The sequence below is a fragment of the Gossypium hirsutum genome, chromosome D05 (genome assembly GCF_007990345.1).
Source record: "Gossypium hirsutum isolate 1008001.06 chromosome D05, Gossypium_hirsutum_v2.1, whole genome shotgun sequence".
Lineage (NCBI taxonomy): Eukaryota > Viridiplantae > Streptophyta > Magnoliopsida > Malvales > Malvaceae > Gossypium > Gossypium hirsutum.
Window position 1 is genome coordinate 41,769,558 of NC_053441.1, and position 25,150 is coordinate 41,794,707.

A 25,150-nucleotide genomic window follows, 5' to 3' on the forward strand; every position below is an offset into this window, starting at 1 on the left:
TTAATGTGGCTGACTTGTCCCCATTTGATTTTTCAGATTTGAGGTCGAATCTTTTTGAGGAAGGGGGGAATGATACGAGTCACAAAGGCCCAACCCAAGCTCAAGAATATGATGGGCTCAAATTACCACAAGGCCCAATAACGAGGTCAAAGGCCAAACAAATGCGTTCCAAACTAAATGGGACCATTCAAGAATTTGTTAGCAAGGCCTAAGATACGTACACGAAAGAAAGAGAAAATTAAGATTCACTTTATTGTTTTCAAGAAAATCAAGAAACCAAATGTTGGCCCAATTTTGCTGTTTAAAGCGATTTCAAGAATCAAGAAAATTAAGATTTCAAATCTTGGAAATCTTGGTCCAAGAAACTGAATCTTGCAGCCAAAGTGCATTGGATCTCCGTTACGAGCATCAATGAACCAATTTCGGGAGGAGATGTACTACAAGCCCAAGTTCTTGAAGGCGAGGCCCATTAAGACGATTCCAAGCCCAATCAAGAAGTCAAATCATACTTAGTTGAAAATCAGGCCAAATCGTTAAAGTGGCCCAATTTGTAAAAATTTAATTCTTAGTTTCAATTTTAGACTTTCTAAATTAATTGTTATGTAATTATTCAATCCAAGAGGCCCAATTTAGGGCCCTTGACCGAATTTCTCTTTAATATTTAATTAGGAGTTTTTTTAGTCTTAGTTTTCTAATAGGATTAGGAAAATATTAAGGCCTATAATAGGCATGGCCGGCGACCCTTGTAAACATATTAGAAATACATTAAAAATTTCAGATTTGTTTGAGTGAAAATTCTCTTTGAGTTTCTCCAAGAATTTTCTCTTGAGTTTTCTTTAGAACTAGTTTTAACAATTTTTTTGATTGTGGGAGCCATCTTCAGCCTTCTTCTTGCCATTGTTCTTCATTGGAGGGGAGATTAGAACCGTTTGAAGGGAGTTGTGAAATCTTTATCGATTTCAAGGCTTCTTAGGACTTATATTTATTTGCTTGCTGTCAATTTTTTCTTTAATTTCTGCCTTGTGTCGATTGCTTATCTTGATTTAATTGATCTTCTTGTTGTGTTTTCAATCCCTTCTATTTTAACAAGAAAGTGAATCGTGATTTTCTCTTTCTTTCGTGTACACATCTAAGGCCTTGCTAACAAATTCCTTAATGGTCTCATTTAGTTTGGAACGCATTTGTCTGGCCTTTGACCTCGTTATTGGGCCTTGTGGTAATTTGAGCCCATCACGTTCTTGAGCTTGGGTTGGGCCTTTGTGACTCGTATCAAGAAGTGTGGCTGAACATGTTTTGGTAAGAAAATTTGTTCTCGGGAAAAAAATAACACTTTTCAAGCTAACATTCTTCTTTTTTTTTCTTTTTTTTACAATTCAAGTCTCCCCTTTTTGTATTTCGGAATTTGTAATTGCAATATTTTTTTATCGAAATTTTTTAATCGAATTTTTTTGATCCCGGGAGCTTTAAAAACATAAATACTTACTTAATTTAGCTAGCTCTAATACCAAATGATACGAACTTGTGCTCGGAGTTGATTACGAGTTGAAAATGTTCCCGATCATAAATTAAGTAGTATTGCAATTGAAGGATAAATATGACTGGTTTCAAAGATGGTCGATTTACAAAGGGATGTTAGATGGATAGATTTGCCGAAGTTGGGTTTTAAATTAAGGTTGAAGAATGAACGAATATTATATGAGAATTTTGACCCGATTCTTATGTCAACACTTAGTAATGGATTGGCTAAAGATGACAAACCATGACCTTCTATCTAGAAAGATAGGAACCAATCGGTATAGGGGTTGAACGTCACACTTGCTAAAAGTGATAAGTTCAGAATGAATCAGATTGACACCACTAGACTTAGCTAAATAAGTCAATTCAGTCACAAAAGAACAAAGGGAGTTGAATAACTCACAATTAGCTTAAAATTCATAAAATGTTCAAAAAGTTCTCATTACATGATTTAGACCAAGTTTTTATAGGTTGATACAAGGTCCAGCCGAATGGACATGTTCTGAATTAGCAAAATTGATTTGATTGCCTATTAAGTTGAACAATAATATCTTTGAAGATTTCTAAGCATGGAAGACACCAACAGCCTTGCCTTTTACAATTCTCAAACAATCAAACCATGTGGACTTTGAAGTTAGCTGAATATGCATGTATCTGATCAGTTAAGGAGGTGTGAACATGAATTGATGCCTCCTTGGGAAGCGTAATGTGCCTCAATGATTTATTGTTGATTGTTGCACATGAACAACCTTTAGGTGTGAAAAGCCGGAGTTGGATGGTCACTTTGGTGTGAACTGAAGTTATCAGCTGATTAATCAAGTGTGAAAACACTTGATCCATTGACTACCACGAAGAGTTGCTTGGAAGAAAGCAAACAGTAGCCTTCTCATGCATGCAAGTCCAGATGTGTGTTTATCCTTAAATGCTGTCCATTGAATCTATTAGATGAGCAGCCAATGTATTCAACCTGCAAGACAAAATTAAACTCGACTTAATCATAAAACTTAATTTAACACAATTTAATTTGCCTAAACATTAGACACAATTATGGTGTCTGAACTAAGACCATAGTAAAAACACATAATAAAGCTGTACGAAATAAGACATAATTAATAAACTTAAGACATATTTAAAATGCTCAGATCGTGACATATTTTAAACTCAAATTATTGATGTTCAAACAATGACATAATTATAAACTTTTAAACTAATTTAACTAACTAATTAAAACCGATTTTAATTCTTTATTCCAGCAAATAAATTCTCAAGTTGAAGAAAACTAGAATTGAACTTGAATTATGGTGCATGGCACGCTTGGATTTCATGTCCATGATTGATCAATAAATCCAGCAACAGCTTCACCCTAAATTCAAACAATAAGGCCCGCAACAGCTTCTTTGAACCTCTTAGCTCGAGCACAAGTAATCGGCCCCGTTGGTAGCTCCATAGGTTCTTCGGTAGCCTTAATTGAGTCTTGGACCATGATCATATCACTATTGCCACGGCTCCATGGTGCCCAACCACTCTCAGAAAGAATTATTCGGTTCACCTTGCATGTCACCCTCAAGTCTAGTCATCCTTTGCCTGAAAAGGTGTGGCTCTAGCTCGTACAGTATATATGTATTAAGAAAAGACAAGTTACAGTATGCAAAACTAATTTTTTGAAGTATTAAAAACATTTAAGCATATGTTGAAACTAAATTTTACCATTTTTCACAACTCGTCTCCTTTAGTTTGCATTCCTGTAGGCTCAGTGGAAGTTCGCCGTGATGTGTCAGATGTAGTAAACAAATTTCCATGGAACACTAGTATGCCTAAACATGGCAATTGTTCCCTTCCCTCTGTCGAATATGATGCAAATATTTTCCTCCTTAACTACATATGTCCTCAAGTTTGTCAGGAAGAATTCTCATAATTCCAAGTTCTCCTTGTCCACAATGGAAAATGCTATCGGGAGTAAGTTTCAATTCCCGTTTTGAGCAACCATAATAAGTAGGATCTGCATGAATTTTTTGTATAACCAGGTCCCATCAACCTGCACAATCGGCTTACTGTGGAGAAATGCTTCCACGCATGGACCGAACATCTAGAACATCCGTTGGAAAACAATTCTTCCCAGTTGTAGTTTATCGTCTGGGCCATAATAAGGTCGTGTCTGCCCCTCAATTATAGTCCCTAGCACGTATTCACACAAAGCGACTATCCACCCCTGTAGCTTATTGTACGACGTATCCCAATATCCATACAACTGCTCAATGGCTATCTGTTTAGTAATCTATCCTTTCCGGTATGACACTCGGTACTGAAATCGCTATTGCATTTTGGCAATCAATACGAAAATAGGAATGGTCGGCATGTCTTTCACCATTGGTATAATGCACGTGCAGATAGTTTTAGAATCAAGTTTGCGATGATCTTGGTCATACGTGTTGAAGTACATGTGTGAGGCCCAACAAATTTTTGAATCTCCTACTTTTGCGACCTCTAGATAAATGCGGCTCATACCTGCCAATTGCAATCTTCTGTCGACCTCCAACACTCCACAATATACAATGTCAATTTAGACACATCGACTTTGTAGTCAACTGGCATATTCATGCTATACCGCTTAATGGAAAATATAAACTCTTCCTTGGTTGTGAATTTTTGCCCTATGAACAACTCCTCACGTTCGAAATCTATGGCCAACCGGTAAGCAGGTACTATATCAGGGTACTTCAGGAACTTGGACGCATACGCCACATTGGAATCTATGTTCAACAGATGTGCCCCAAGATCATTGTGTATCACAATGCCTCAATTTGGGTTAACATCTCTATCGTCATTTGTGCTTTCGTCATCGATATCATCCGAGACCACGTCTTGGCTGTGATCACTATAATCTTCAACCTCATGATCAGAACAGCCATTATTATCATATACATCATCACCATCCACATCAGTCTCAATCACCACTGGATGTATTTCTAAACGAGGACCCAGTTTAAGGCTCTCAAATATAGGTGAAACATTCAAATCGATGTCTATACTGCCTACAGTCAATTTCCCATCAATGTAAACAATCAAAACCACCGTACATGGACCTTGAACTCCATGTTCTTCACCCAATGGAGTGAAATCTTCAGGTGGCTCCACATCAAATAACTTAGCAAACAACTGAATTGGATCAGTTTACCGACTCTGATCCCAGCAATAAAGTGTGACCATTGTCTCCACGTTATCATTATCTACAAGTTTCATCTTGATGAATTTTATGGCATCTATCAAAACTAGAAATTTGTAGAATAGTCTCGAGATCCTCCTCTCACAGCGTCTAACAATTTTTGCACTGATCCTCTCTTTCATATAATCAACCGAGACATTTCTATTAAATCTCATTGTTATTTGTTGGCAACATTCAAATATACATCCAACAGTTGTTGTCAGAATTTCTCCATCGAAATAAACGCATACGAAAAGTTGATTATCCATCTTCAATAATAAATCTACAAAAATATTTAAATTTCTAAATACTTTATTTCAAAAAAAACATACATATACTAACCTTGAATTCTTATATATTTTCCCTCCTTTTACAATAAAATTTGTTTCCCTTCTATCCTTCAAAAATGTTAAGAGAAACGTTGTTTATAAATAATTTCAGACCACCAATGCCACCTCTCTCTTACCCTCCACTGCACCAATGTCGCCTCTCTCTCATCCTCTACCAGTCACCTCTTATTTTTACTCCAAAAAATATTTGTGCCGGCCATCTCTCTCCCTCCACCAAAAAAAAAATTATACTGGTGTCATCCAACTCTCTCCCTCCACCCATAAAAAAATAATTTTTTATATTGGTGCCGCCCATCTCTCTCCTTCCACCCATAAAAAATTATTTTTATTATGAATATTTTATTAAGTGAATGTCCATCAAGATCTAGATAAGTTTTGATGTACTTTAAATTCTAATAGTCATTAGAAGTATATCTCTACTTCATTTGTACTTCTTATGCCTATAAATAGAGACTTTAGAGAAGCTTTGTAAATATTTCGATTAATCAATAAAATACGCTCTCTCTTTGCTCTCCCATTCTCTTTTCTCTTTATTCTCTATATTTTATTTTATAACACGTTATCAGCGTGATTCTCTTTTATTTTATAATATGATCACTGCAAATCTGCTACTCAAGTTGTTGTCAATTGCCTTCTAATTAAGGCATCCGCACTACGGGTAATCATTAGAGCCTTTAACCACTCAGATCTTCAGGTATATTTTACTATAATTTATTTATTATCATGTTTACTATAATTGGAGACTAATCATGACAACATGAATAGATAGATTTTGATTTAAAATCCACACATGTTTGCGATGGTGATTATGAAATAAAGAATCTATTAGGACGATTATAAGTTCATCCTAGTAAATCTATTGCATTCCTAGAAGTGAACACAAACATAAAAGAAAATAAAAACCAATATTATTCTAATATTTGGTAGTACAAAATTAGTTGAAAGCTCCAGAAGAGCTAATATTTAATATCTTATGATGGTTAATCCATTGGTTTTAAAAGATATTTATAATGGATCTCATATTGAGATTGTGAATGAAGAAAAGATTATATTTCATATGAATCAGTATTGATATAAATATTTATTTTGAAAGGATGAAAAAAAGGGAGGATTGAGTTATTGATTATTCTTGTTATTAAATTGAATTGACTTTGACTATTTTGTGATCTTCTTTTTTCATCATCCCCATTAAGGGATTGAAAGCAAAATATTTGACTGTGAAAGATCTACTTATGAGCAATATAATATGGTAATTCTATCTAAAGCTCATTATGGTTGGATGCACTTGAAGTTGTAATTTTTTTTTGTATATTTGAAGATTTTGGCATATTCCCTGAAGCGAATATTGCATATAATTATTTGGAAATTATATTTATTTTGTTGACTTAGTGGCATTATAAAGTTCACATTGATTTAGACATTTCCAGTAGTAAATGTCACAATAGCACTTATATGTGGATACAAAGTAAAATGAATAACAATAAAATTATCAATTTGTCACAATTTATATTAACATTATTAGTACAATTGAAACGCATGTTGAAGTAAACCAAAAGTTTACTTATACAAATGCATTTACTACTTGGTGTGACCAGTTAGACCATCATGATCATATATGATGTGAAAATTATTTGAGAATTCATATGTACATTCATTAAAGAACCAAAAGATTCTTTAATTTAAAGAATCCCCATACGTTGCTTGTTCTCAATGAAATTTGCTTATTAGAAACTCACTAGCTAAAGTTAAGATTTAATGTCTTACATTTCTAAAATGGATATGGGCTCATTCATCCACAGTGTGGATGGTTTTGATATTATATGATTTTAGTGGACGCATTTACAAAATAATCACATATGTGTTATCAAGTTGCAACCTATCATTTGCAAGATTGCTTGTTTAAATAATTAAATTCAGATTATGTAATTAAGACAATTAATATTGCTAAAGCTGATGAGTTTATATCTTAATCATTTATTGATTGAGTTTGAAAAACTTTCATAAAAGCTTGTTATTTATGCGCATAATGATTTAGAGAAATAATTAATTGAATGGATCTGATTAATATCTAAACTATTACTTATGAGAACTAAACTTCCTATTTCAACATAAGATTATGTTTATTTACATGTTGTACGCGTCAAGCCAATAAGTTATAAATACTCCCCATTACAATTAGTTTTTAGTCAAGAGCTAAATGTTTCTCATCTTTGAATTTTTGTATGTGCGTATATGTTCCAATTGCTCCACCACAACGCACAAAGATGAGCAAATCGTCAAAGAAAGTTGAGAATATATATTTATTACAAGTCTCATTATATTTTAGATGTTTTGAATGTATTGGAGATTCAATTATGACACAATTTGTGATTACTATTTTGATTCAATAGTTTTCTCAACACTAGGGGGAGAGAAATAATAACTTGTAATGAGTTAGGGTGGAGAGTAATTTGAACCAAAATTTCAACAAGGATAACTCATTACAAGTTCCAAATATGAAAATTCTCATAAAAGAAAATAATAAATCTAGATAGTTATTTAGTGAATGAGGGTGCTCCAGAAGAGACCTAAGACATAACTAATAAGTAAAACTTCAGAAGAGATTCAGGTACCTAAAACTGAAGATTAAAATAGTGAAAATAAATAAATCTCGATAAGTTATGTCAATTCAAGAAAATGTCGAACCGATAATAAAAGTGGTCGACAATAGTTTTGCATGCAATATTATTGTTGAAATAATGAAATAAAAGGAGGATTTTGAATAAATCTATTAAGAAATATAGATATGGAATAAATCGGTCAAAATAGAAAGACGTACCTCAAGTGCAATTAAATACGTGGAGTTTTTGGACCAGTAGTCCAAATATCTAAAAGTATAAAGTCAGTGAGGGTACAAATGAAGTAGTTTTGCAAAAACGAAATAAAATATGAAGTTTTTGCTAAGTCCTGGCATTGATTATGAAAAGATATAATATTTTTTATGGTGAACACAATAACTTTTAGATATATTATTAAACTGACAGTTCATAAAATATTTAACTTGCGTTTAATGGTGATTGTTACAACCTTTTATGAATCACTATATAGTAAAATTTATATTAAAATCCTTGAAGTATTTTGAATATCAGAAGCATATTGAAATTATTGGGAAATTGTTCATTTATATGAATTGAAATAATTGAACATATGTGGTAAATTTGACTTAGTCAATAGTAGTTGATTATAAAATGATCCAAAATACCTATTTATATTTTTATAGAAGGATCATGATTAACGTTTGTTATGATTATTGTTGAAACTCCTGAAGAGATCAAAATATATTTCTTCCAAAATTTCTCTCACTCATGACTTTCAAAAGAATGGTGATATAAATGCTTAGCAAATACGTTCAAATGCTCATTTGAAAAGCTAGTATTCAAGATTGAATACGTAGAATATGAGATATTATGTGATGTTTTCATGAGGGGGAGTAAATACGCATTGTATTTTTTTCCCTTAACCGAGGTTTTGTTCCATTGGGTTTTCCTAGTAAGGTTTTTAATGACGTAGCATATTATGCGTATTATAGATATGTGTACTCTTTTCCTTCACTAGGAATTTTTTTTCCCACAGGGTTTTTGATACGACCACGCCCCGGGCACATTTTTCAATCAACTCCATAAGTATTTCTTGCACACCCATGCGAGCTAAATTAGCTCAATTGCATCTCACTAAGCTTCGTTTAGCTCGTTTCCAGCTCAATGGGATCATTTTGCTCAATTTGAGTTTATTTTAATTCTTATAATTTCATTTGCTGAAACAAATTGAATAAGTTAGTTTATTTATTTATTCCAGCTCAAATAATTGTTAGTATTAAATTTATTAAAATTGCACATTTTAATTAGGTGTTTTAAATATTCCTGGACGAATTTAATGCTGCCACTACATGTTATAAATATGCCTGGACAAATTTAATGCTGCTACTACATGTTTGGCCAAATTTAATGTAATTAATTCAGCTGGAAACAACTACTTAATGGCAAAGGAGACATGCATTTAAGTTGTTGTTCTACATGCAAGGAACGGCATTAATTAGTTGCTGGTGCTTTTTCATGTGGCCATTTAATGGACAGATTTAATGGGTGCATGCTTGCCGAATTTAATGTGCAGCAAAGACAAGCATTCAATGAGATGTTGAAGAAAGCATGTTGTACATGGATGGCATTAAAAATAGGTTGCTGACTTAGCATTTAAGGAGGCATGCGTGGATGGCAATAAAGGAGCTGCCGAATTCTTCTTTCCATGCATGGACGTTATTTAATTCTCTACAATATCATCAAGGTGCTGCCCAATTGAGAGAATGAATGAGCAACATTTAAAGAAGACTTGCATTAAAGAGAGTGGGCTGCTGGTTGCTATTTTCCAAGCATCCCTTCGTGCATTGCAAGGGTGAAAATTCCCTTTCATAAATTCACATTGCATGGCCGGTGGAATCTCCAAAACTGCTCATTAAAGCTTCCAAGACTTTTCAGCTAATCAAAGTAATTTTTAATAGCTCATCAATTGTTGGCCGAACTTAGCTTGTCCCATTCAGCTCCCAATGTAACTCATTACTTTCCAGCTGATTCCAAGGCCTCTAGAAGCTGGCTGTTGACATCCCCAACACACAAGAAGCTACCTGGAATTTTCCTTTAACTTTCAGTTCATTAAGGCTGAACCGAATTGACCATTCATGTTCTCTAATGACTATTCGGCTAGCCTTTGTTTTTGGCTATAAATAGTTGTTTTGTAATCATTTTTAGGTTAGACAATATATTTTTAAAACTTATATGAAATTTGTTTACTTTGTGAGTTTGTTTTCAACTCTCATTGTTCTCCAAGGACTGGTTAAACTTATCAAGTAACCCTTGTGGCGTCAACCCATTTTTGTATTTCGAACTTATCACTTTGCACCCAAAGTGTGGCGTTCAAAGTTATACCGAGGTTCCTATCATCTTTGATAGTGGGTCGAGGTTCCATTTTATCCGTTTTCCATCCATACAACATTTAACATTTCCTAAGTATTCGTATAAGTCCCGAGTTAACACACTTATATTGTGTTGGTTCAACTTGAATACTTGGTTTTCATTCACCTATCAACCTCAATACATTCCATAACCCCTTTTGAACTAAATTTGACCCTTTTTCTCTTCTTTCTTAACCTATTTCGTCCACCCTCGAGTATTACTCCAATTCACGATCGGGCACAACAACGACTCGAATTCATCAACGAGGCCGGGGTTGTATCATTTGGTATCAGAGCTAGCTGAATCGGAGTAAGAATCGTCATTTTCGGTATTACGAGATTGTAAAAAAAATTTGAAAAAAAATTTGAAAAAAAAATTCAAAAAAAAAAGTTTTTATTCAATTTACTCTTCCTTTTTGTATTTAGTATTGAAAAAAAAAAGAAAAAAATTCGGAATTAAAAAAAAAGAGAAGAGGTCATAGTTGGATTGTAAAAGCATTGCTTGTTGCCCGAAGGACCTTATCTATATAGCCACACTTAACCATTTCTAGTTTGTTTGATAGCCTACCATTTCCGACATCATTACCCACCAAGCCAAATCAATTTTGTAAGTCAACGCCAAACGGTATTGATTCGTTGATTTAGTTTGAGAAGAACTTCGAGAGGTGAAAAAAATCGAGTGGAAAAAGGCAAGAGTGATTGGTGTGAGTTCATTCGAGAGAAGAAAAGCCAAAAGTGAGCGTAAACACGAGTGGAGTGAAAATTTTCTTTCTAAGTGACTTGCGAGGTTTTGTGGTGAGGTATTTACTTTCTATTTTAAACACTTATTCTTTTTAGCAAAAATAATGTCTCAAGAAGAATTTTTCGAATCAGAATTCCAATATTTGATGCAAGAAGTGCGTAGAATGGTGAAATCAAAATTTGATAAATTGCATAATCGATTGGATCGAATAGAGAAAAGAGCCCAACGAAAGCAAATTTCATCGAGTCAAGAGACGGAGTTAAGATCATCCTGACGACACTACTCGACAAGAGACTCTTATCAAGACTTCTATTCAACAAGGCGTTCGAGACCAAGAGAAGTAAACTCCGAGTTTGAGTCCTTCCGAGATGATAAACAAAAAGGTAAACATGTCTCTACAAGTGCCTCAATTTATTCATCTACAAAGGATTATTTACGAAGAGGCGAACGTGTTTCAAGAGTGTCAAAGTACTCGAATACGGAAGATCTATCACAAAGAGAAGATTGTCATTTGTATGAAGAACCCTTTTCTTATTCTCAACAAAAGGTTTCTCATTTTGATGATTTATACTTTTGTAATGAAATCGAAACATCATGTGAAGAAGAAAAAGAGTGCAAGCGAGGAAATGAAAAAGAAAAAGAAATGAGAGAAAAAGAAAACGAAGAAAAGAAAATTGAAAAAGAGAGTGAGATTGAAGAAAGGAAAGAAAGTATGCAAGAAACGAGTGTCATTGAAAAAGAAACGAGAGTAGTTGAGTTTTCTATGGGAAAATAAAGAGTGGAAAAAGAAATTGGAAGCGAGCTTGAAAAGAAATCGAGTGGAAAAGAAAAAGAGTTTGCAAAAGAAAATAGTGAAAGAGATGAGAGAGAACAAGAAAAAGTGAGCATTGTTTTAACTAACCCACATATGAGTTGTTCTTGTTTTGTTTCTTCTTTTCAGATTCCTAAAGATCCGTGTGATGAATTTCAATTGCAATATTTCCTTGATGAGAGGCGATTCAAGTTGATTTAGAAAGGTAAGAACATAGAAGACCCTTGTCCATAAGCATATAAAAGTAAGAAATGAGAGGGTACTATGCCTTGTAAGTCTCTATCTTTCCACTTGAACATTTGTGATAATATTGCTGATGACTTAGTCTTTGAAAAAGTTTCATGTCTTGATATGGTTAATTGTCATTCTTCGTTTGATGTTGTTGAGAAAGTTTCTTATGCCATAGTATTCAAGAGACCTCCTTATTTTGCTTGTGCTGATCATGTGAATTATCTAAATTGTGGTGTGAAATTTCCTTGTTTACGTGTGCGAATGAAATATGAAGGGTACGATTGCTTGAATATATGTATGCCTAAATCTTATTTGCTTGACATGTGTGATGTCTTGGTGAAGAAGAAATTTTTGTTGCGTTGCGAAATGCCCAATGAAAATTGCATTTTTAAACCCGGGACTATATTCCTAAGTTGACGTCAAGCCTAGGTGAGAATCAAATTGAAATGACAAAAGGAAGCTTTGTTTTTGACCCTGGAGATTATAATTCTTTGTTCTTGTTAAAAGGGCTTGGATTTTGCAACTCTAACTTTCGAGATTATGCTTTTCGACTGAATTGTGGTTCAAGTTTGTTTCTATCTATGAACTTTTTGATTGATTTTGGAAAGGTAAGACCGAATTTCATTTTTGATCCTGGCATTGGGTTAAGCATCCCAATTTTGAATAAGCATCTGAAAAGATCATTTGTGCTTATAATTTTTAGTGTCTCTAATTCCTTTCATTCTCGTGTAGGTGACACTCTAAATTGTTTCCCTCTTAAAGAGGGAGGGCGTGGAAATAATTCAATTTCTTATCGAACCATTTGTGATTTTCAAAGTTTTGGAAATGATTCTATTCGGATCATGAACAAAAGGGTTCGAGATCTTGAAAAATTTTTCTCGAGCAAGTGGCCCGATTTGAGGACAAATCGCCTTAAAGAGGGAGGGGATGATACGACCATGCCTTGGGCACATTTTTCGATCAGCTCCATAAGTATTTCTTGCACACCCATGCGAGCTAAATTAGCTCAATTGCATCTCACTGAGCTTCTTTTAGCTCGTTTCCAGCTCAATGGGATCATTTTGCTCAATTTAAGTTTATTTTAATTCTTATAATTTCATTTGCTGAAACAAATTGAATAAGTTAGTTTATTTATTTATTCCAGCTCAAATAAGTGTTAGTATTAAATTTATTAAAATTAGACATTTTAATTAGGTGTTTTAAATATGCCTGGACGAATTTAATGCTGCCACTACATGTTATAAATATGCCTGGACGAATTTAATGCTGTTACTACATGTTTGGCCGAATTTAATGTAATTAATTCAGCTGAAAACAACTACTTAATGGCAAAAGAGACATGCATTTAAGTTACTGTTCTACATGCAAGGAACGGCATTAATTAGTTGCTGGTGCTTTTTCATGTGGCCATTTAATGGACAGATTTAATGGGTGCATGCTTGCCGAATTTAATGTGCAGCAAAGACAAGCATTCAATGAGATGTTGAAGAAAGCATGTTGTACATGGACGGCATTAAAGATAGGTTGCTGACTTAGTTAGCATTTAAGGAGGCATGCGTGGATGGCAATAAAGGAGCTGCCGAATTCTTCTTTCCATGCATGGACGTTATTTAATTCTCTACAATATCATCAAGGTACCGCCCAATTGAGAGAATGAATGAGCAACATTTAAAGAAGACTTGCATTAAAGAGAGTGGGCTACTGGTTGCTATTTTCCAAGCATCCCTTCGTGCATTGCAAGGGTGAAAATTCCCTTTCATAAATTCACATTGCATGGCCGGTGGAGTCTCCAAAACTGCTCATTAAAGCTTCCAAGACTTTTCAGCTAATCAAAGCAATTTTTAATAGCTCATCAATTGTTAGCTGAACTTAGCTTGTCCCATTCAGCTCCTAATGTAGCTCATTACTTTCCAGCTGATTCCAAGGCCTCTAGAAGCTGGCTGTTGACGTCCCCAACACACAAGAAGCTACCTGGAATTTTCCTTTAACTTTCAGTTCATTAAGGCTGAACCGAATTGACCATTCATGTTCTCTAATGACTATTTGGCTAGCCTTTGTTTTTGGCTATAAATAGTTGTTTTGTAATCATTTTTAGGTTAGACAATATATTTTTAAAACTTATATGAAATTTGTTTACTTTGTGAGTTTGTTTTCAACTCTCATTTTTCTCCAAGGACTGGTTAGACTTATCAAGTAACCCTTGTGGCGTCAACCCGTTTTTGTATTTCGAACTTATCACTTTGCACCCAAAGTATGGCGTTCAAAGTTATACCGAGGTTCCTATCATCTTTGATAGTGGGTCGAGGTTCCATTTTATTCGTTTTCCATCCATACAACATTTAACCTTTCCTAAGTATTCGTATAAGTCCCGGGTTAACACACTTATATTGTGTTGGTTCAACTTGAATACTTGGTTTTCATTCACCTATCAACCTCAATACATTCCATAACCCCTTTTGAACTAAATTTGAGCATTTATCTCTTCTTTCTTAACCTATTTCGTCCACCCTCGAGTATTACTCCAATTCACGATCGGGCACAACAACGACTCGGATTCATCAACGAGGCCGGGGTCGTATCAGTTTTTATCTTAGTAAAGTTTTAACAAGACAAATTATCTACAAATAAACATCCAAGGGGGTGTTATGAATATTTTATTAAGTGGATGTTCCATTAAGATCTAGATAAGTTTTGATGTACTTTAAATTTTAATGGTCATTAGAAGATGTAAATATTCCAATTGATCAATAAAATACGCTCTCATTCTCTTTGTTCTTTATTCTCTATCTTTTATTTTATTATAATTTTTTTATATTGGCGTCGCCCATCTCTCCCACTTCACCCTTAAAAAATTATTTTTTTTAAAATACATCATTTTGTAATGATGTGTGTCAGAAAAAGTTTGGCTACCGCTCATCTCTCTCTCTCCCTCCACCTTTTGGGGTTGTTTCAAAAACCCTATTTTGATAAATAATGGTATTAACATATCATTTCAATATTTAATTTTTTTAAAATGTATAGGTAAAAAAGCTTGGTTGGAGTCTTTACAATCTTGTTTTACGTGGTAATGTTGAGAACATCTATCCTTTTGTCTTCTACTTTTTCATTATAGGTTTGTAATAAAGTATTGCAACAATCATCAATTAACAGCCAGGCAGCCTACCTATTGGAATCATCAACTTTAATTCAATGTTTCTATTCAACATATTACTCCAATTGAATTGTCCAATTTATCTTTTTTTAATATTTATTGTTAAATAAAAATTTTAGTTGAATTAATGTAATGAGTTAATTAGATAATAATTTAGTTAAGAAAAGATTAATTTTTTAATAATAACTAATATTATTAAGGGAAATATTTGATATATTATTAGTGTAGTTTTTAGACTCCATAAATAAGATTAGGGGGTTGACAAGTGTCCTATAGAGGTATAGTAAAATATTAAAAAAAATATTAATAAATATATAATAAATTTTTAAAATTATTTTAGAATAAAAAAATACTACCAATATATCAAATACTAACCCATATTATTATGATTATAATTTTATCATTTTATCATTTTATATAATTTTTAAATAAAACTAAAAATCAAATATTTAAAGATTGACATGTATTTAATGAAGGATATATAAATGTTTTTTAACATTCCATTTAAAATCATTGTTGAATAAATTTTAAAATAAAATATTTTTTACATACTAATGTATAACATACTCTAATAATTGTTTCAAAATTAAATCTCAAGTTAAACTATAAATTAAAATTCAAAATCATATTTAGATGTAATAAATTTTTCTTAAATAAATCGACAAAATCAAAGGTTTTTTTATTTTATTTTTTTGTATTTGGATTGAACCTCGTCAAAATAGATGGCACGCTCGATAAAACCTTGTGGCTAGTAGCTTAGAGTCTCGGTAACGCGCTGCGTGCGATTGGGCTACACCTTTGCTTTTTGGTTCGCCTACACTTTAGGATCTATTTTCCGAAATTTGGGGAAACATAATAATTAAGAAAACAGGGGAAGGCTTCAAGGATTACGGTTACGCAACTTTCTTCTTCAGGAATTCATGATGTGTTCCCATTTGTTTCCTTTCCTACTTCCATACCCTCTGGTAACAGAGAAAAACACTAAGAGCACGTTTGGTTCGCTGTATTGGATTAGAGGTGTATTGGATTAGAGGTGTAATGGAATAGAGGTGTAATGGAATAGAGGTGTAATAGCAAATCAACTGTTTGGTTGAATGTAATGGAATAGAGGCGTAATAGTAATCCTGTGTTTGGTTGAATGTAATAGAGGTGTAATAGCATAATGGAAAAAACTAAAATGACTAGAATACCCTTAGCAGAAATTTGTTTAGGTAAATGATTATTGTTATTGTTATTAAATTTTAATAAGATTATTAATATCAATAATAAATAATTTAATCATATTTTAACATAATTATTATTAAATATATTTTAATTAAAATATATAATTTAATAAAATTCTTAATAATCAATATTCTTATATTAATTTTTTCATTTAATTTAGAGAAATTTAAATATTGTTTGCAATATTAGTACGATAATAATATTGATTTTGTGCCTTTGAAACCATTTTCTAACATTAGTCCATTGTTTTTAATATTAAACAATACTTTATGTTATAAACAATATTTTTAAATATAAAGTAAATTACGGTCAAGATTATTAAATTATTAGTAAATTTACTTTTTAATTACTCTATTTAAAAAAATTATAAAATGATGATCTTAAAATAGGGCAGTAATTGAATGAGCAATCCAATGAACCAAACATGATCCTAATTCCTTCAAGTATGTTTTCAAATCAAAATTAAGAGTATATCTATTTTGTTGACAAATCTAAACTAAGCTTTTTCTAATGATTGGATCGAAAGGGTGAAGAACCCCAATAAACAAGAACAAGTATAACTATTGTTTTCTATGTCAGTGTGATCTTCTAATGCAATCCTATAACTAGGAAGAACCGCATATAATTGGTCGGATTGCGGCTTTGAGATCATCGTAAAATCTTTGCTCCGAAAATCTACTAGCTCTTCTCCTTGCTGCTGTAGCTATCTTGAGTCTTTCAGACTCGGGCATCTTCACGATTTTCAGGACTGCATCTGCATCTGCATCTGCATCTGCATTAATTTCAACCCCATAGTGTGGCATTGAAAGGGTTCTGAGCATGTTAACAGACTGATTTGATTATTGATGCAAGAACAAAAATGATAAGAATCGGGTTGAAAAATAGGTAGTATAATCCATAAACAAGCAACAGAATGTGAATCCCATGCTGCGAAATGTAATAAGACCATGTTTTTGCATGGGATAAGCAAACCAGATAGCATATACCCAAACCTTAAGACACTAACATTGCAACAAAGGATAATTATCTAGGCCTATTGAACAGAGGTTTGATTCTACAAGAATGAACATGGTGCAACTTTACGACAAAAACTTGATTGCGATTTCAAGCTGCATATAAAGCAAGCAAAGAAGCAGAATTGGGTTCTAACTGACCATAGTGCAGTGTCATAGTGAATATGTAGAAAGCTTCATAGCTTCCAACTTCATCCGAGTTCGAAAATTAACAGCCTATTGAAAAAAACATGCCTAATATGCCACAAAAGTGAGAACCCTATAGGCCTAGACTAAGGTCATGCAACTGAAAGCTGCAATAGAAGAAGCTGAAACCTATACTAGATGATAAGATAAAACCGATATACGATTTGTACGAGCAACGGTGTAAACAAGTCATCAAGTGAAAGCATTACAAATTGTTCTCTATCAGCAGACATGAAAACTTGCTCTAATGAAAACATTGTTGCAAACGGTTTAAACACGAAAATAGAATCTTCGTCGCAACCCCATGGTACAAATATGTTTCAAACAAAACCAAATAGTAAACGGGGAACAGATTCTGTCTTACAATGAACATGTAAGGCATATATTGAATCGACGTAAACGACATAATGTTGAATTATGATACAATATAACAAAGGATAAGAAAAACAAAGGATAACCAAAGTAACATGAATACAAACAAGAAAAATAGAAGCAATTCATTCAAACTTGTGCTTTAAAATTGTAGTGCACACTCAGCTTAATAAAGGAAAAAAAAGAAAAGGGAAAATCTTGAAAATAATACCTTTTCCTTTCTGATAAGCTTGCAACCTTCAATAGGATCAAAACCATGAGGCAGATTTCCTCTTGGGATTGGCTCTATCTGCAAAATATAAAAGAGGAAGATGATGTAAATATTGACAATAAATTTTAGCTGCATTTGAAAAAGAGGAGACATCCAAGGAGATCTAAACAGGTTTTATAGTCAATTACATTTTGTTTTTCTTCTTTTGTTGCCCTATATTAGTTTATCTGTCTATATAGGGACACCTTGTCATTGACTTAAAGTAACAAAACTCTCATGCGCTAAGGCTGAAGATTGGTGAAATTTAAGATCCCTTTGATATAGTATTTAATTAGTTTAACAGTAAATGAAATAGACTTGATAGGATTTGCTTTTTGTGCAAACCTCTTTAATATTAAACGTGCCTATCCATAGCTTGATTCATTTTGCAGCCAAAGCCAAGCTATCATTCAATTAGAGAGCTCTATGGGAGAAACAAAACAAAAAACTTAAAGAATGTAATATTTCAACACAAATCCTCATGAGCATATACCCAAAGGTTACTCTAAGAATCTGCCCTGCTCTGTCCTCATAAGTCAAACTTTCCTTTTTCTTTTATTTCTTCAATTCAATAGCAGGAGAGGACCATGGTCATATTAATACTTGCCTTTGGAAATCATATTTTTAAATGACAACAGAAGCAGCAACAAAACTACTCAAATAATAGGGCACTTTACCTTACGTTAAGGCCCTAGATTTAAATTATACTTAAAAGATAAAAGATATTAGCATAAACCATGCACATGGTGACAAATGGAAATAATTTAGCATAAAAGAAGAAAGCTTCTTTGCATATTCATCTATGCTAGTTGATCAAATGGAAATAGTTTAGCATGTCAGAGGACCTAACATTCTTTAGGGCCTAAGATGAAACTTAAATGATATATGACTATGCATGCCAGGACTTTTAACATTCTTTCTCCTTTTATGTTACTAAAACCTTGTCCCTCAGAGAATTTTTCTCTTTTGATCAGGTGATGAAAAGCTAATTAGATCAGTCTCAGCCTTTAGAAGACAATTCTAACTCAATTTCAAACAATGGAATGCACTAAATCGAAATTTTAAACTAAATAAATTAAAAACACAAAAATTTAGGATAATCGGGAAACATAGATAAACATCTGAAGCGTAGAAATTAAAGGAAAGGAGACAAGGTATTCTCACTGGTAGTAGAGGCACAGGCGGCGGTGCTGGAAGGTCAAATATGTGAAAGTGATGAAATTTTTGGGTCCTGATAAAATGAAGAGCAAAAACGTATGAGAAGATGGAGCTGGGGGCAAAAATCGATTTTAAGTTCCCAAACGTAAGAGGGAAAAATCAATGAAGAAGAGAAGTAAAAAGATTACCTCTGCAATCAATGGAAGGGAAACGTCGGAGAGGATGAAGCTTGATGAGGGCAAAAAAAGATTACCTCCCTTCCCGCTACTGTTTCTCAGTCGCTGCAAGAACTGGAAGAATGGTGAAGCCCTTTGGCTATCAGCATACCTTTGGCCGGAAGAAGATGAAGGCGAATCGATTTGGCTGGAAGAAGATGTGAAAACGTGAAGGTGAATCGATTTGGCTTGATTTGAGGATATGAAATCGATGGGAAATTTTTTGGGAGAAGAAGGCAGGCTATTTTGGTCTCAAAATTAAAGAAGAAAACGATGAATAGCCATTACAAACTAAAACCCAGGAATCCCTATTACAGCTGCTGAGGGAATAGGTAAGGAATAGCAAAACCTCCGATTCGGTAAACGGTGAACCAAACGGCGTATTGGGTGGGGCCACCGAATCGGGGTGTAATGGATTAGCCATTACACCCAACCAAACATGGTGTAAATAATATTTAATAAAGGGTAAACTTACGCTATATTTTAAGCATTTAACATAAAAAAAATTTATAATTTAAATATTTATATTATATTATTCGATCATTTTGGTCTCGTTAAAATTATAAGCGATAAGTTGATGTGGAAGTTAAAAAAATCAATATAATAATAAATTTAGTCCTCAACTTTATATATTATATCAATTTAGTCATAATTTTAAAAAATTAACCTTAAAATTTACAAATATTCTCAATTTGATCCTAATTCTAAGAAATTTAAATACATAAATATTTTTAATATATATAATAATAAATTTAAAATTTATATTAATAGTAATAGTAATATTAAATAAATATAATTATATTAATAGTAGATAAAATAAAACTCCCCCCTGGACCTCCCCACCATTTTCCTATTTCTATTAAAAGCTATTAGAGGACTAAAACCTAAGTTTATCCAAGGTTTTTCGGTCTCAATCATATTCATTAGTAATATTATTTCCATTTTTATTCCTTTATCTATAATTAGTGTTTTTTTTAATATTGCTTTAATATTTTTATATTAATTATATTTCTTTAACCCACTCAGGTGTTTTATAAGATTAGTTATATTTAAGTTTCTAGTTGAATTTGTGTCACAAGCCAATTAAATATGAACTTAATCATTTAAAAATTTTAAAAAATAAACTTTTAAAAATAACAATTTTATTATAAGAATATTTAATCCTTTCAATAATTTTATAATTTTCTTTTATATTAAATAATCTCAAACTATAATTTTAAAAGAAATTTTAAAATGAATGAAAGATTAAGTTGAGAAATTTAAAATATTTTGGATGTTAGTTCCATCATAACTTTCTTCTTTTGTTTTGATGCCCCTTCTTTTTTCATTGAGGGCATTCAAATTTGATATGACCTAGCTTTTTGCACTCATAGCATATAATAGAGTCCTTTTCTTTCTTACTTGATTCTCCTTTGATCTTGAAAATATTTTAGCTTTGTTGAATTTCATGAACCATTTAAAGTTTTTTGCAAACATTGTGTCTCTTACTCATCATTGCTAGAGTTATCATATTTCTCATGAGTTGTAGACTTGAATGTCATTCCAACTTTCTTTGGAGCTTCATTGGTCTCTTAAGCATTATGGTTGATCTTCATTTCATATGTCAACAAGGACCCAATAAGCTCATCAAGAGAAAAGGTTTCAAGATCTTTTGACTCCTCTATGGTCGTCACTTTAGCTTCCCATGGTTTTGGGAGGCTATTCAATATCTTCTTCACCATCTCCTTATTGGCATAGGTCTTCCCAATGGCCTTAAGACCATTGATGATGTTAGAGAAGCGGTTAGACGTCTCCTTGATTCATTCATCCAGTTTAGCTTTAAAGAGCTCATAATCAAGGGCGAAGAGGCTAATCTTGGACTTTTAGACTCTACCTGTACTTTTCTAAGTGACTTCAAGCTTGTTTCATATCTCCTTGGCATTGTCACACAAAAAGGCTCTAGTGTATTCACTTGGACCAAGGACACAAAATAAAGTGTGCATAACTTTGTCACTTAGTTGCACCATCTTAATAACAAATTCATCCCACTCATTTTCCTCTTTAATGACAATGACATGGTCAACTCTTTTTTTTTAATGGATGACCCATTTGTAACTACCCTCCATACTTCATAGTCATTTTCTTGGATGAATAACTTCATTCTTGTCCTCTAATATGAATAGTTGGTGCCATTGAATAGGGGAGTCCCCATAGTGGAGTCACCTTCTCCCAACATGGAAACAAACTTCTTGATTTCTTACTTCCATATTGAGCTTTTGGAGGGTCTTTTCTCTTGGTTGTTATACTATCTTTATAGATTAAGCTTTGTTACCAATTGTTAAGCTCGATAATCACCAACAGGGGGTGAATTAGTGTTATAAAAGCTTTAAAAAATGGCAATCAAATGAGACTCTACAATTTATAGTGGTTCGACTCCAATTATCTACCACCACAACCTTAACTTACCGCAATAAAGATTTCCAAAATTCCTGATATTTAAACTTTTCAAGGACAATGTTTAACCTTTACAAAACATTATCTTTTCATTAGGCAAGATAAAGCCACTCCTCTTAAGGTTTTTACCCAAAAGCCTTAAGCAAACCCTTACAAGGATAAAAGACAAGAAAATGGATTAAAGAATCCACTTAAAGGAAGATATTACAATGATAAAGCTCACTCAATAATAATACAACACTTGAAAAGAATAAGAAAGACAGTTACTGATACGAGAAACTCAATCCAATTCAAAGGCCATAATAGAGATGGGCTTAGTTTCCCTCAAGGCCCAATTACGACATTTGAATCCAAGCAGCTAAAGACAAAACTCAACTTATTCATTCAAGACTTTATCACGAAAAAGATTTGAGAAGAAAAGTTGAAGCTTCAAGACGATGGATTTTGGAGCAATGATGAATTAGAATGGACTAATTTTGTGCGTGGGCCTAAACTTTCAATCTATGATGCCCATGTGGAAAATGTTAACAAGGTTAGGCACTTCACTTCAAGGACCCCAATCGATCCCACAAGCCTAGACGTTTCATATTGGGTTTGGGTTTTAGGCTTAATTTTTATTATATATGAGCCCAATATTGTATTTATTAGCTCTTATTATTTTATTATTTTATTCCAAATTTTTTATAATTATTAAGTATTTTAAGTTATTTAGGAGTTTTATGTTAACAAGAAAGTTTAGTTTAAAACTGCTTCTTGTTTAGATTAAATTAGAGTTCTAGTATTCTAAAGAGTTTTATTTAGATTTATTTAGCTAGCCTAAATATAGGCATTTGCATTGTACCCAAATCATCCAATTCATTATTATTCAACTTCTTTCTTGAGTTAATAAATTCTCTTTGAGTTTTCTTTTCAAAAATTTCTTTTGAGTTTCTTTTAGAAGAGGTTTAACAATCTTTTCAGGTTATGATGATCATCTTCAAACTTTTTCTTGCCAAGTTTTTTTTCTTAGAGGGAAATTAGAGCCGCTTGAAAGGGGTTGTGGATTCTTCGTGTTTTCAAGGCTTCTTAGGACTTCTACATACCACGTTCTATCTTTTCATCTATCTTCTTTAACTTCTTCCTTATTGTTCTAATCATAGATTTATTATTCTATTTTAATTATTTTATCTAACTTGTATTTGATTGCATTTTAGGTTGTGTCAAAAATTCAAGTTTCTTTCCGAACGTTTAGAGCCTTAAGTCAAATCTGTAACTTTGACAAACTTTACGATTCGCTTCTGTAACACCCCTAACCCATATCCGTTGCCAGAACAGGGTTACAGAGCATTACGAGAGTTTACAGATCAAATATAATTAAATCTTATCATTTACCATTCATATCCAAAATCAAACATATTCAATCATATTGACCCTTAAATGGACCCTAGAGGCCTAATTCATGAGTTAGAAACAAGTTAGGACTAAATTGAGAACTCAGAGAATTTTTCGTGAAATTTTAAAAATTTCTCCTTGATACAAGGAACACACGCCAGTGTGGCCAGGCCGTGTGAGACACACCCGTGCTCCAAGCCGTGTGGGCATTCGATATGAAGCACACGGCCGTGTCCCAGCCCATGTCCTTACCTGTGTAACTCTCTGACTTATGTCACACGGCCAGTCACACGCCCGTGTGCTAGGCCACGTGGTAAATTTAATTTTCAAAAATTAGGTACAAGGACACACGGCCAAACCACACGCCCTTGTGCATGGCTGTGTGTCAGACACGGATGAGACACACGCCCGTGTGTCTACCCGTGTGGATGAAAATAGGTCATTTTCAATGCCACTTTTCTCACCCAATTGTTCTTCCACCTACAACCGCATTTAAGCACATTCACCAACCAATCCAAGACATTTAAACCAAGCCAAAACCAAATTCTTATGCATGATATATCATGACATTGATTTAAATATCCAACTTACTCTATTGAGCATATTCTTACTTAAGCATATTTAAAATTATAATACCAATCATGCACACTTACATATCAAACATAGTATAACCTCATACATATACATTAACCATACTATCACTAGCCATCCTAATGGCTAGTTACAACCAAAACATGTCATCAATTTTGCCTAACTTAGCCTATACATGGTATACATGCCATTATAACAAAATAAGATTACTATTTGTACCAAAACGAGTTGAATGATAGTGTGATGATGCTCTGACTGATTTCCAACCTTTATGAGCTTCCAAACACTATAAAATAGGAAAATAATTAAACTAAGCATATAATGCTTAGTAAGTTCGTATAACAGGAAATTTACTTATCAATCATATTCATTTAAAATAAGCACTCACAGTATATCCAAACCAATAAAATCAATAGCCTAAACACATGCAAATCTTCATCAAGCATGTTAGTCATGAATTCCAAGTACTTTTCATGTAACAAAGATGAGCTCATCATATAATAATTTCAAATACATATGCTTTCCATATCATATATCCATATATCTTATACATTTAAAATAATTCATCTCAAATTAAGATTATCTCATATCAAAAATTTGGCCGTTGAATTTATTTGAAATTTCAATGGATACACTGGTAGTACAATAGAAGTGTATGAAACTGTAATCCGTCAATTCATATTCGAGAGTGCTCAATAGAGCACATAATCGGGAAGCACACTCTCGAGCCATATAACGGGAAGCTCATGTGAGTCATGTAACAGGAAGCTTATCCGGGACATATAACAGGAAGCTCATGAGAGCCATAGTGGGGAAGCTCGTGTGAGGAAATAATAGGTAACTCTGAAGAGCCATTAATCAGGAAGCTCACAAAGAGCCTTTAATCGGGAAGCTCATGAAGAGCCATATAACGGGACGCTCATAAGAGCTACGGTGTGCCCACAACACATGCAGGATCACAACCGATCAGGATGCTCCGAAGAGATATTAACGGGAAGCTCGCAAGAACCATATAATGGGAAGCTCGAGAGGGCTTATACAGAATGCTCTTTTGAGCTATGGTGTGACTGCAACATATGCAAGGCCACAACCAATACAGGAAACTTGTATCCATCGATTTTCATTTGTTCAAACAGGATTTAACACTTATTTGGCATTATCAGATATTCAATCAATTTCATATACATGACAATTACATAATTCACATATGCAACATTTAATTCAAACATATAAATGTACACAATTTAGTTACACGAACTTTCCTTGATATTTGTTCGTATACAAGAATTTATTAATTCGATACTTTTTGTCTTCCTCGATCTAATTTCGTATTTGGTCTTTCCGGATCTAT